The 12,500-nt window shown below is 34.7% G+C and overlaps 1 protein-coding gene across 1 annotated transcript in view; it reads right to left on the bottom strand.

The window, feature by feature from the left end:
* LOC137622741 (guanylate cyclase 32E-like) overlaps nucleotides 1-12,500 on the bottom strand; it is a 380,169-nt gene that overhangs the window by 305,640 nt on the left and 62,029 nt on the right. The window lies entirely within an intron of this gene.

The following is a 12,500-nucleotide window of genomic DNA, read 5'->3' as shown; positions in this document are numbered from 1 at the left end:
AGGTGAGGCGAGCTTAGGGTTTCTGGGGATATCACAAACTACTGGTAAGTTCTACATTGTTTTGAAAGGCCAAAGGTTTTTAAGTAATCCCACAACCAAAATTTCAGAGATGATTCTCATCTCGTGGGATTTTAGATACACTCACTCCATGACATCTTGGTGAAACCTAGAGGCTCTTGGGTTTTATTTAAAGGTTTAAAGGTCGCTCATGTATGGCTGGTGCAAGATACAGTGACAACGCCCTTGAGAAAGGACAATACGTTAACCTAGAGTATAATCATATAAGCATATGATCAGCGTTGAAACCCCTACTCAGCCCAGGCAGGACCAGGCATTGATGACTCAGCAATTAGCCCTATAAGCTCCCCCAAAGGCTCCATCCTTAGCTCACAAGGATGATGAGATTGCACACATGACAGGAAACTGTACGAGTAGGTTGTTATGTTATCATTGAGAGGCGAGGTAAATGCAACTGACTTTATTTAAACAGATGACGAGTTTATACAAGAGAGATTCAGAGCAAGAATGTCACAAAAATTCAAACAGACTTATGTAAAGGCAAGCTAGAACAGGTTCTCTTAGAGTGAGGGTGAGAGCGAGGTTTACAAAAATGAAAAAGAAAATACAGTGTACGAGCCTGTGTGAAAACGTGCAGTATAAAAATATCGAGTTTCAGCTTTGATCTCCCGTCTAGCAGATCACCAGGCAGGGATGTTTCAGGGTACTTACAGAGTCCTATTGTCCCCTAAAGTTAGCCTGGTTCACTTTGTATCATAAAAGTTTTGCTTCTGCACGTCCCCCCCCCCCCCCCAACAAAGTGAGTAACAATTTAGCCTGTCTGCGTAAGATAATCAAATTTAGACATCTTCCATGAATTCTATTCCTATTGGAAACAACCCTACGAGGCCATCTGTTGGACTGGGGTTCGAGACACGCACAAGCTCGATAATTTCTAATAATGTCTGCAACATCAACATCTTTGAGAGCTAAGTAAGGATGTTTGGGGGAGCCTATACAGAGGGTCTTACCTTCTTAGTTATCTGCAGCCATTGCATGGCCTACGTTGTTCCTAGCTTGGGTGGAGATGGGGCTTTGGCACTGATCATATGTATATACGGTCAGTCTCTGGGGCCTTGTCACTGTCCCTTACATTTGATGTGAAATCCAATCCTAGACATCTTGTTATTTTTTATCGATGGTGGCGTTTCAAAGTCAGAATATCAAAGCAACATGCAACATCATTACTTATATGATATTATGCCTCGACGTAAAAACTCCCAGTCGGTATATTTCTATATTCGTTCGTTGTACAATTGTTATTCTCTCTCTGTTGGGCTACTTTCAGTTAAACAGTTTCTTCTGCAGATTCTGAAAAGGTTCCAGCTTTCACTGAAAGGGATTTTCGTAATTTCTGTTCATATCATTGTTTGCAATTTGGTACTCCATATGTTTGTCCCTTTTAGGGTACTTCTGCAGAATGTTTGTTCATTGAGATTAATAATAATAATAATAATAATAATAATAATAATAATAATAATAATAATAATAATAATAATTATAATAATAATAATTGAATAATAATAATAATAATAATAATAATAATAATAATAATAATTATCATTATTATCATTACTATTATCATCATCATTATTATTGTTATTACTATTATTATTCAATTATTATTATTATTATAATCATTATTATCATTATTATTCATTGTTATTATTATTATTATCATCATCATCATCACTACTATTACTTTTAACATAATAATAATAATAATAATAACAATAATAATAATAATAATAATAATAATAATAATAATAATAATAATAAATATGAAAAATATGCTAAAAACTATTTGGTTGGTAACCAACAAAACCTAGAGTGAAGTTTAGTAAATGGTTTCTTTTAATAAGATAATAATTTCAGAGAAAAATCATTTAATCATCTTAAATCTATAATTCCATAAATTGTTGCGGCCTGATTGATAACGTCTCTGCCTGGTGTTTGCCAGTCGGGGGTACGAGTCCCGCTCAAACTCGTTAGTTCCTTTGGTCACTACAACCTCACCATCCTTGTGAGCTAAGGATGAGAGCTTTGGGACAGCCTATAGATCTATCTGCTGAGTCATCAGCAGCCATTGCCTGACCCTCCCTAGTCCTAGCTTGGGTGGAGAGGGAGCTTAGGCACTGAACACATGTGATATGGTCAGCCTCTAGGGCAGTGGTTCTTAACCTTTTTCAGTGTTCGCACCCTTTTCAAATCAGCAGTCAGATCTCGCACCGCCCCCACCCCCCAATCTGAATATATGAAAAAGCTAAAAATACAAATTTTATGTAATAATAAAACCTTTTTTTATTCAATATTCATTCATACAGCTTAAAATGGGTATCAACAAGAATGTTTTTTTCTATTTGGTTCAAAATTAAATTATATTTTGCCTGTACTGCACTGTAAACCTAGTAAGTTCGTTGTTGCTGTTTTTTCGCCATAATGGCATCAAATCTTGGTGTCTTAGTACTGAGTGCTACTCGCATGTCATGTTCAGAAATCAGCCGATTTCTGCTTTTCGTTTTGATGTGAAGTAGACAAGAAAATCCTTGCTCACACAAGTAAGTAGTTGCAAAAGGTACTAGCACTTCGAGTGCTTTCGTTGCTAGTGCAGGGTATGCTTCCAGCTGAGAAGCCAAGAAGTGGTCCAGCTGACTATTGGTGAACTCCATTTGGATTCCATGATTGTCTCATGTCGATGAGATCTTCTTTGATGCTGCCATCATCATCAACATCTTCCAAATTCTGCATGAAAGGGTTCAAGATCCAGATATTACAGGCTTGTAACTCCACATGAGAAGTAACCATCAAAGGAAGTACACAGCATCTGCATATCTTCAACAATTTTTGCAACAAAGTTTGGAGGCAGGGTAGAATTTTCTGTGACTGTCTCTTCCAGGCAGGGGAAATTTACCAAATTCCCCATCTTCACACGCTTCATCCACAAGACTAGTTTTTCCTTGAATGCAGCCAATTCCTCGCTTGCAGTCACAATGTTAAGTCCCCTTCCCTGCAGAGAGAGATTGAGTTCATTGAGTGCTGAAAACACATAAGCCAAGTAGGCAACCATCTGAACAAAACTAGGGTCATTGAAATGTATGGCCAGTTCTTGTACCCATTCATGAAGAAAATGGTGAATTTCTCCTCGTTCATCCAAATTACATACGTGTACCCAGAACTCAAGTTTGTTGCAAATGTATCCCTTCATTTGGAAAATAGATTTAGGTATATCTCTTCGAACACTGCTTAAGACTAAGCAACAAGTTTTTTTTTTTTTTTTAGGAAAAAATATGAAGCGTAGGTAAAAACATATTTTCTTCAATATTTCACAGGTATCCTCGCACCCCTTAGGAACCAGGTTCGCACCCCCGGTTAAGAACCCCTGCTCTAGGGCATTGTCCTACTTGATAGGGCAATGTCAGTGTCCCTTGCCTCTGCCATTCATGAGTAACCTTTAAACATTTAATGCTTAAGGCAGATTGAAAGGTTAGAGTAAACAATCCAACGTTTCTTAATGTAGAACAGGTTAAACGTTTAGATCCAAAGCAAATATTTACGAGGAAAACGTTACACTCGATAAACAAGGGCTATTTACATGAGTAATAGAAGGAATTAATTATTATAATGAAAAAATGTTCATTTATTCGTCCCCGGGGATAACTATGAAAATAATTGTGCTCTCTCTCTCTCTCTCTCTCTCTCTCTCTCTCTCTCTCTCTCTCTCTCTCTCTCTCTCTCTCTCTCTCTCTCTCTCTAAACAACAACAAGAGTACCCCCTTTTATAATAAATTTAATATATGACTATAAAGTATCCTGCTTTTCCAACTAGAGTTGTAGCTTAGCAAGTAATAATAATAATAATAATAATAAATATATATGGTTGTAGGACATAATGCCGACGGATATAATGTCGGAGGACATAATGTCGATGGACAAAATGTCGACGGACAAAATGTAGACATTGTTAGAGTAGGACAAAATGTCGATGGACGTAATGTCAACGAGCATTATAATAATAATGATAATAATAATAATAAACATAATGATAATATTACTACTACTACTACTACTACTACTACTACTACTACTACTACTACAATAATAATAATAATAATAATAATAATAATAATGATAACTTTTTTTTACGCTAACGAATGCGTTCAAACCATTCTATCTTGGTAGTTATCCCATTAGATAACTCTTTTGTTGTTTACATATTTGCAAAAACTCAGTTGTTGTTTACTTATTTTTCCAACACCGTTAATTGTCTCGTTTCGCTTTGCAAACAATTTAATGACCCGAACTAATGTATTCTAAACGATAAAAGACTTTTCAACTTATCAACGAAGAAAGATTTGTCCTATTTTATTATTTCTCCAAGATCTGCAGTATACCGTTTTTTCGGCCTGCCCATAGCTATAATGGAGATAACAAAAACTAACAAAGGCGGCAAAAAAAACTTCTTTACGAAGGCTATGCTTATGTTGTCGATAAGAGAAAGGAAGATAGGATCTTGTGGCGATGTGAAAAACGTGGATATTGTGGTGGACGAATAACAACTTCTAACGATACTGTGCTTTCTTTTGCAAGCAATTCTCACCAGCCGGATAGTCTCAGATGTGATGTTTTAAAAATCCAAAACAACATAAAAGACAGGGCCAGCGTTACAGAAGATATTCCCTCAAATATAATTCACAACGCTACAGCAAACATATCACTAGATGTGTGTGGGGCTTTGCCAAAGAAGGAGTCAATTCCGCGCACAATTAGGCGACAACGCAGTGTAAATGAACATGAAGATTTGACGACAACTACAAGAGGAGAGAAGCTTTTTTGTTACACGATAGTGAGGACATCAGCATTTACTCAACGTCTAACAATCTAAGAATGTTAGAAACCTATTCAACAAGGCTTTGCGATGGACGTTTGATTCGCCTCCTGTTGGGAAGCAACTGTATACTATTCATGCCCTTGTTACAAATAACAAAACACTACTAATGGTTTATTGCCTTACTAGCAAAAAGGATGAGCAAACTTACGAGTTCATTTTTGAATATTTGAAAGACCGCAAGACGAACCCAACCTCAATCAGCGTTGATTTCGAAAGAGCCGCTATTACTAGTATAAGGAAGATATTTCCAGATGCTATTGTTTATGGATGTTTTTTTCCATTTTGGTCAATGTCTGTGGCGTAAAATCCAGTCGTTGGGTTTACAATCCTGGTATACTGAAACCAGTAATGCTTTTATCATAAAGCAATTTCAGGCATTGGCATTTGTTCTCTCTGATTATGTACTTGCCTTTTTTGAAGCGCTAATTGCATCTCTAACGGAAGAAACAGAATGTGTTCTCGACGAATTTTTGACGTATTTTGAAGTGACCTGGTTAGGTGTAGTTCAACGTGGACGACGACGTAAACCCTGTTATGAAATTCAGCTATGGTCAGTACATAGGCGTGTTGCAGATGACTTGCCACGCACGAATAATGCACTTGAAGGGTGGCATAATGCTTTTAACAGAAGAATGGTGATTAAGCATGCATCTGTAGAAAAATTGGTTAACAAACTGAAAAAAGAACAAGCAAATACAGAAATGTTAGTGCAACCAACCAATGGGAGAGGGATTGGAAGGCAGAACATAAAATATGTTAGAATCAACGAAAGATTGAAGAACCTGGCCACAAACTTTCATCCCAATCAAGGGAAACAATTTTTAAGAGCAGTTGCAAATAATTTGTAATACTTTTTAGAACTATGTTGTTATTAAAAGATAAATTTTGTGTTCAATATCTGTTGTACCACTTTTTAGAATTAAATTTTTTTGCTCATTATTTTTTTTGTATCACCCTTTTATTGAATAAATTGTTTTACATAAATTTGTAGTTGTACAATTGAACCATGTTATGATTCATTATTATAATAAATAATAAATAATGAATAAAAAATAAAATAAAATAATAAAAATAAAAAAAATAAAAAATAAGAAAATAAAAATAAAAAAGATAATGATAATGATAAAGGGAATTTCACATAGTAAAGCTATGCTAATTAATTTTAGATCCAACGACTGTTCGATATGTTGGTAAAGTGGTGCATTACAAGGAAATAATAAATAAATGAAGATGTAGTATATATATATATATATATATATATATATATATATATATATATATAAATAAATTAAATAAGTGGTCGACATTTTGTCCTACTCTAACAAATGTCTACATTTTGTGCGTCGACATTTTGTCCATTGACAATATGTCCGTCGACATTATGCCCGTCGGCATTTGTCTGCACACCATATATATATATATATATATATATATATATATATATATATATATATATATATATATATATATACATATATATATACATATATATTCATTAAGATTGAAAAACGTAAATCAGACAATGGCTAGGTTAAGTAACATTTAGAAATCAAATCAGCTAATATTACCAATAAAAATCAGGCTATATATCAATTTAGTAAGATCGGTGTTACTGTATGGACATGAGTGTTGGTATGATAATGAAACAATCTCCAACAGATTTTGTAGATTTGAGAACAAAGCCCTCAGAAGGATATTGGGAGTTACATGGTAGGAAAGGATTAGAAATGAAACTGTGAGAAAGATGCTCGAGATCATGATGAGGGGTAGATGGAGATGGTTTGGGCATGCTCTTTGCACTCCCCAAGAGAGATTAGTTCACCAAACTTTCAACTGGCCTCCACAAAAGACTAGAAGAGTTGGAAGACCCAGACCTATATGGCTGAGGACTATGAAGCGTGAAATGAGAGAAGTATTGATTCAAAAGCTCAAGATAGAAATGACTGGCGAAATCTAACTGAGGCCCTTTGCGTCAATAGAGGTGGGAGATGATGATACATACATACTCGTACATGCGTCTCGATCTCTTCCCCTCCCTCGGGTAGTGGGAGATAGAATAGTCATACCCTGGTGAGAGGGGGATGCGTGTGTGTGCATACAACTACTACTACTACAGTTAGTAGTATTAGTAGTAGTAGTAGTAGAAGAAACAACACATAAACTGCTATAAAAACTCCATCAATGTAAGTAACAATATTGCTTGTACTACTACTACTAGTGACAGTAGTAATAACAGGAAAAAACAAGATATAGTAATAGTTCAATGCATACTCCAAGTTTAAATTGATCGCAACAACAACAACAACAACAACAATACCCTATTATAAGACAGCACGAAATTTCTTCCTCCCATGACTGCTGTCACGCCCAAGACGAATACACTCCTCTAATGGGCTCGAATTTCCCTCATGGAAGGGGGGGAGGGGGTGTAGAATCATTGTTTCCAGTTGTCATTACCAGGGATACACAACTCCAACTCTCTCTCTCTCTCTCTCTCTCTCTCTCTCTCTCTCTCTCTCTCTCTGACAGTGACGTCGTCTGCTGAGTGACGTCACCAGATGATATCGAATCTTCCCAACTCTTTCGTGTCATATTTATTTCCCTATCTGCTCTTTGTGTCTTATATATTTTTTAATCCTTTCTGTTTATTATCCTTATCCTATTGATTTATCCTTTTTTTTTCCTTTCTCTCGTTTCTTCCATATTCTCATTTCAGCCAATTTAAATACGTTTCATATTTCAAGTAATTTTTATCTCCATTTTCGCTCTTTGTGTCTTATTGTTTATTCTAATCCTTTTCTGTTCATTATCCCTAGCCTTATCCTAATGATTTATCCTTTTTTCCTTTTCTCTCGTTCTTCCATATTCTCATTTCAACCAAGTGAAATGCGCTTCATCTTCGTGTCATTTTTATTTCCCTCTTCACTCTCTCTTATTGATTTTCTTTATCCTTTCTGTTCATTATCCTTATCCTAATGATTTATCCCTTTGCTTTTCTTTCTCTTGTTTCTTCCATATTCTGATTTCAGCCAAGGGAAATTTCGTTCGTTTAATTTTCTTTATTTTCAACCTTCCTTTTGGTATTCTTTTTTTTTTTACTATTTTAATCATTGATCTCTATTCTCTATTCTTTTTTTTTTTTTTTACTTTCATCTCTTCCCATTTTCGCTGTCCTCTTTCAACTCTCTCAACTTCCTCCTATCATCCTCTCCTTCTCCGGACTCATTTTTAACTTCAACCCAACTCATTCTATCATCTTTCTCCATTCCCCTTTCATTTCCTGTATGTAATAATAATAATAATAATAATAATAATAATAATAATAATAATAATAATAATAATGTTCTCCTTTTCTTTATCGTCGTCTTGTATTTATTCTTTACCTATTCCTTTAAGTCCTTCTAGATATCATTTTCCTGTCCTTTCATTCTATCTATCTATCTATCTATCTATCTATCCCTTACTTCTCCGTTCTCTCTTTATGTTCTTTTACACCTATTTTTTACTTTATTACTATGATTATATTATTATCATTATTATTATTATTATTATTATTATTATTATTATTACTAGCTAAGCTATAACCCTAGTTGGAAAAGCAAGATGCTATACGCCCAAGGGCCCAAAGAGGAAAGGATGTAAGAAGTAATGAACAGTTAATATTTAAATAAAATATTCCAAAAACATTAACAACATTAAAACAGATCTTTAATATATAAACTATAAAAAGACTTATGTCAGCCTGTTCAACATAAAAACATTTGCTGCAAGTTTGAACTTTTGAAGTTCTACCGATTTAACGACCCGATTAGAAAGATCATTCCACAACATGACACAGCTGGAATAAAACTTCTAGAATACGGTGTAGTATTATCTCTATCCCTTTTTCTTTCTAGAGTCTCTCTTACTCCTCGTGATCCTTCCTTTTGGTCCTTATCCTTTTCCCTTATACATCCTCCCTTACCCTTGTAATTCAACCTTTTCCTCCCTCGCTTTTACCTACTGTAATACTTCACCCTTTTACTCAATCCCTTTAGCTCTCTTATCATTTTCGTTCCAACACCCCCCCCCCCCCTCCACCTTCAGACTACCCATTTCCATCCACCCTATCCCTGCCCATCCGCCAGGACAGAGATCCTATCCTATTCCCCGTTAATAAGAATTCCGCACAGCTGGAAATTCCTTTGTCAAATATTGGTAATTCCTCCGTCTCCACCACTATCGAACTCATGCGGACGGAAAAGTAGCAGTGTGGCCCCTGGACAGTGTTATGGGCAATCCATTGATTGCTTGCGGTTGTCCACGTGGGGCCTTCACCTTCAAAGGGCCACTCACTACTGTTGTTCTAATTCATTCTTGTTGGGGGGGGGGGGGGATGTTCGTTGTTGAAATTCATTCATCTGAGATACGTTTGGTATACTTATTCTGGTATTGGCGTTATATACATTCAGGCAGACAGACAGCCACACACACATGCATACATATATATATATATATATATATATATATATATATATATATATATATATATATGTATGTATATATATATATATATACATATGTATGTATATATATATATATATATATATATATATCAAAATTTTATCACTTCTGAGCAGAATATTCTTAAATTAAAATGTGAAGCTGCAAATACATTTTGATATAGAATTTCCTTAGCTTGGGATCAAAGACCACAAGGGAAATTTTTCTAAGTACTTAGAATGTTTTCTTATCACAAAAATAATTTTCTATGGGGTCTGTAAACTCAAGACAGGTGAATGTTATTTCAATAAGGACTGTCTTGATATTCGAAAATATACTGTGTGTATGTATGTATGTTTATGTATGTATATATGTATGTATGTATGCATATATAATGTATGTATATATACATATATATATGTATGTATATATAAACATATGTGTGTATATATATATATACATATATATATATATATATATATATATATATATACAGGAAGAATAGATGGAATTTGAAGAGAAGGGGTAGGAATGATGATGACACCTAGGACAGAAATGGCATTAACTGAGTGGAGAGCTGTAAATAGATAGATATATTCAAGAACATATGAGAAAATTGAGAGCAGTAAATAGTAGAGTGTTACTTGCAAAAATTACATCAAAGCAGTGCAATGTGAGTCTTATAGTTTGCTTTGTACCAACAAATGATTCACCTGAAGAAAGGAAAGATGACTACTAGGAAGAACTGCAGAGTGCAATAGATGAGATCCCAGAGAGAGATATGAAAATTGTGATTGGCGACTTCAATGCTAAAGTTGGAAAGATTAATCAAGGCATAGAGAATGTGATAGGTGTTGGGGGTCTTGGTGAAGTTGCAAATGAAAATGGATCACGTTTTATAAGTTTCTGTTCAACAAACAATCTTGTAATTGGAGGTACTCTTTTCCAGCAAGACATCCACAAATATATATGGACTTCACCATGTGGCAATTGCAAAAATCAAATAGATCACATAGCCATTATTGAAGAGAGAAGGACTCAGAAAAATGTAAGAACCTATAGAGTTGCAGATATTGGTAGTGATGTCCTGCTCCTCATTGCCACAATTAAACTAAAACTGAAAGCACCCAGCAGAAAGGTAAATAGAATACCTAGGTTTGATACACCTAAGGTTCTAGAAGATGAGCACAAAGAAACCTTTGCAATTGAATGTAGGAATCGATTTGCAGTCTTAGAGACTTCAAGAGAAGAAGAACAGACAATCAAAGAAGAATGGTGTGATATTAAGAACATATATCAGTCAGTTGATAGTGAAATTTTGGGACATGCAGTTACAAGGAGAAAAGCATGGATATCAAATGATACTGGGGAAACTATAAAAAGAAAACACACCTAGAAATTGATTGTTGAAAGTTTACAAGAAAGTAAAAAAAAAAAATTACAAGGTAGATCATAGTAAGTATTCCAGTATTGATAGTGAGGTCAAAATATAAGACAGGAATGACTGGAGAGAATATTTAGACAGGAAAGCAGATGAGCCGACAAAGCTATGAATTCAGGGAGTGGCTACGGTATGCATGGCCTTGACTAGTTTTTGCTGATCATGGTGTTATGCAAACCCTTTCAACAAGATACACCTCCCCAGAAATGGATATATATATATATATATATATATATATATATATATATATATATATATATATATATATGACTATAAACATACTTACATATAGGTATGTATGTATATGTTTGAGAGAGAGAGAGAGAAGAGAGAGAGAGAGAGAGAGAGAGAGAGAGAGAGAGAGAGAGAGAGAGAGAGAGAGAGAGAGAGAGAGAAAGTATATCCTTTTGAATATTTTCCTAACTTGTTTAACCCACGTAGGACGAGGATTAGCTCTTCTATGCCCATCCGTATTGTTGGTAAACAAGTTATTCTTTCAATAACTCTCTCTTAACAGCAACCCGCAACATTCAACAGCAGAAACCTGCAACACTGAGAGAGAGAGAGAGAGAGAGAGAGAGAGAGAGAGAGAGAGAGCGCAACATTCGGCTCACAAATAGGTACCGAATTTGATGCTTGGTTGAACTTAGCCAATATCAGTTTCAGGAATGCGTCTTTCTAAACCCAGTGCTATAGCCGTTGAGAGAGAGAGAGAGAGAGAGAGAGAGAGAGAGAGAGAGAGAGAGAGAGAGAGAGAGAGAGATGGTTGAATTAACAGAGTCGATATATTGCTTCAATTTTCCAGTCGACTTGTTCCATTCAAGTTATGAAAGTTTCGCAGGCCAGCAAAAAGCTAATCTATAGTATCCGGGAAACTATTGAAAACCCCAGAGTTTTAATGACTGCGTTCACGGAACTGACTTCCACCTGATGTAAATTATGAGCATAGAAGGGAAAAGAAAACAAATAATAAACTCCTAAGAGGAAACTGGCGGCGCAACATAAGTAGCTTTCTTGGATGATAAATATCAGTCATAGGTCATTAAAGACATAACGGAAAAATAATTTATATATATATATATATATATATATATATATATATATATATATATATATATATATATATATATATTAAAACGTGAGAAGACATCAAACACCAAAATAGAAAATGAAATGAGAAGAATGGCAGGCATAGTAAAGATTAAAGAGGTGATAAGTGTCACATATTGTGTGGAATAAACTGACGGATACTACATAAGTAACTTTCTTGGATAGTAAATATCAGTTTCAAACATTTGACATAGATCATAGGAGACATATATATCGGAAAAACAATTTATATAAATTAAAAAAAATAACATGTTAGAATAGGTTGAATAGCAAAATAGAAAATGATGAAATAAAAAGAATGGCAGGCATAGTAAATATTAAAGAGATGATGAGTCTCGCAATTGACAGTTTCAAACATATATCATATATCATAGGAGTCATATTGGAAAAACAATTTATATAATATATAAAAATCAAAACGTTAAAAGAGGTTGAACAGCAAAATAGAAAATGATGAAATAAAAAAGATGGCAAGCATAGTAAAGATTAAAAAGGTGCTGACTGTCCCATTTGAGATGTTGT

Source organism: Palaemon carinicauda, chromosome 29, assembly GCF_036898095.1.
Source record: "Palaemon carinicauda isolate YSFRI2023 chromosome 29, ASM3689809v2, whole genome shotgun sequence".
Lineage (NCBI taxonomy): Eukaryota > Metazoa > Arthropoda > Malacostraca > Decapoda > Palaemonidae > Palaemon > Palaemon carinicauda.
This window is presented reverse-complemented; position numbering and strand designations above follow the sequence as displayed.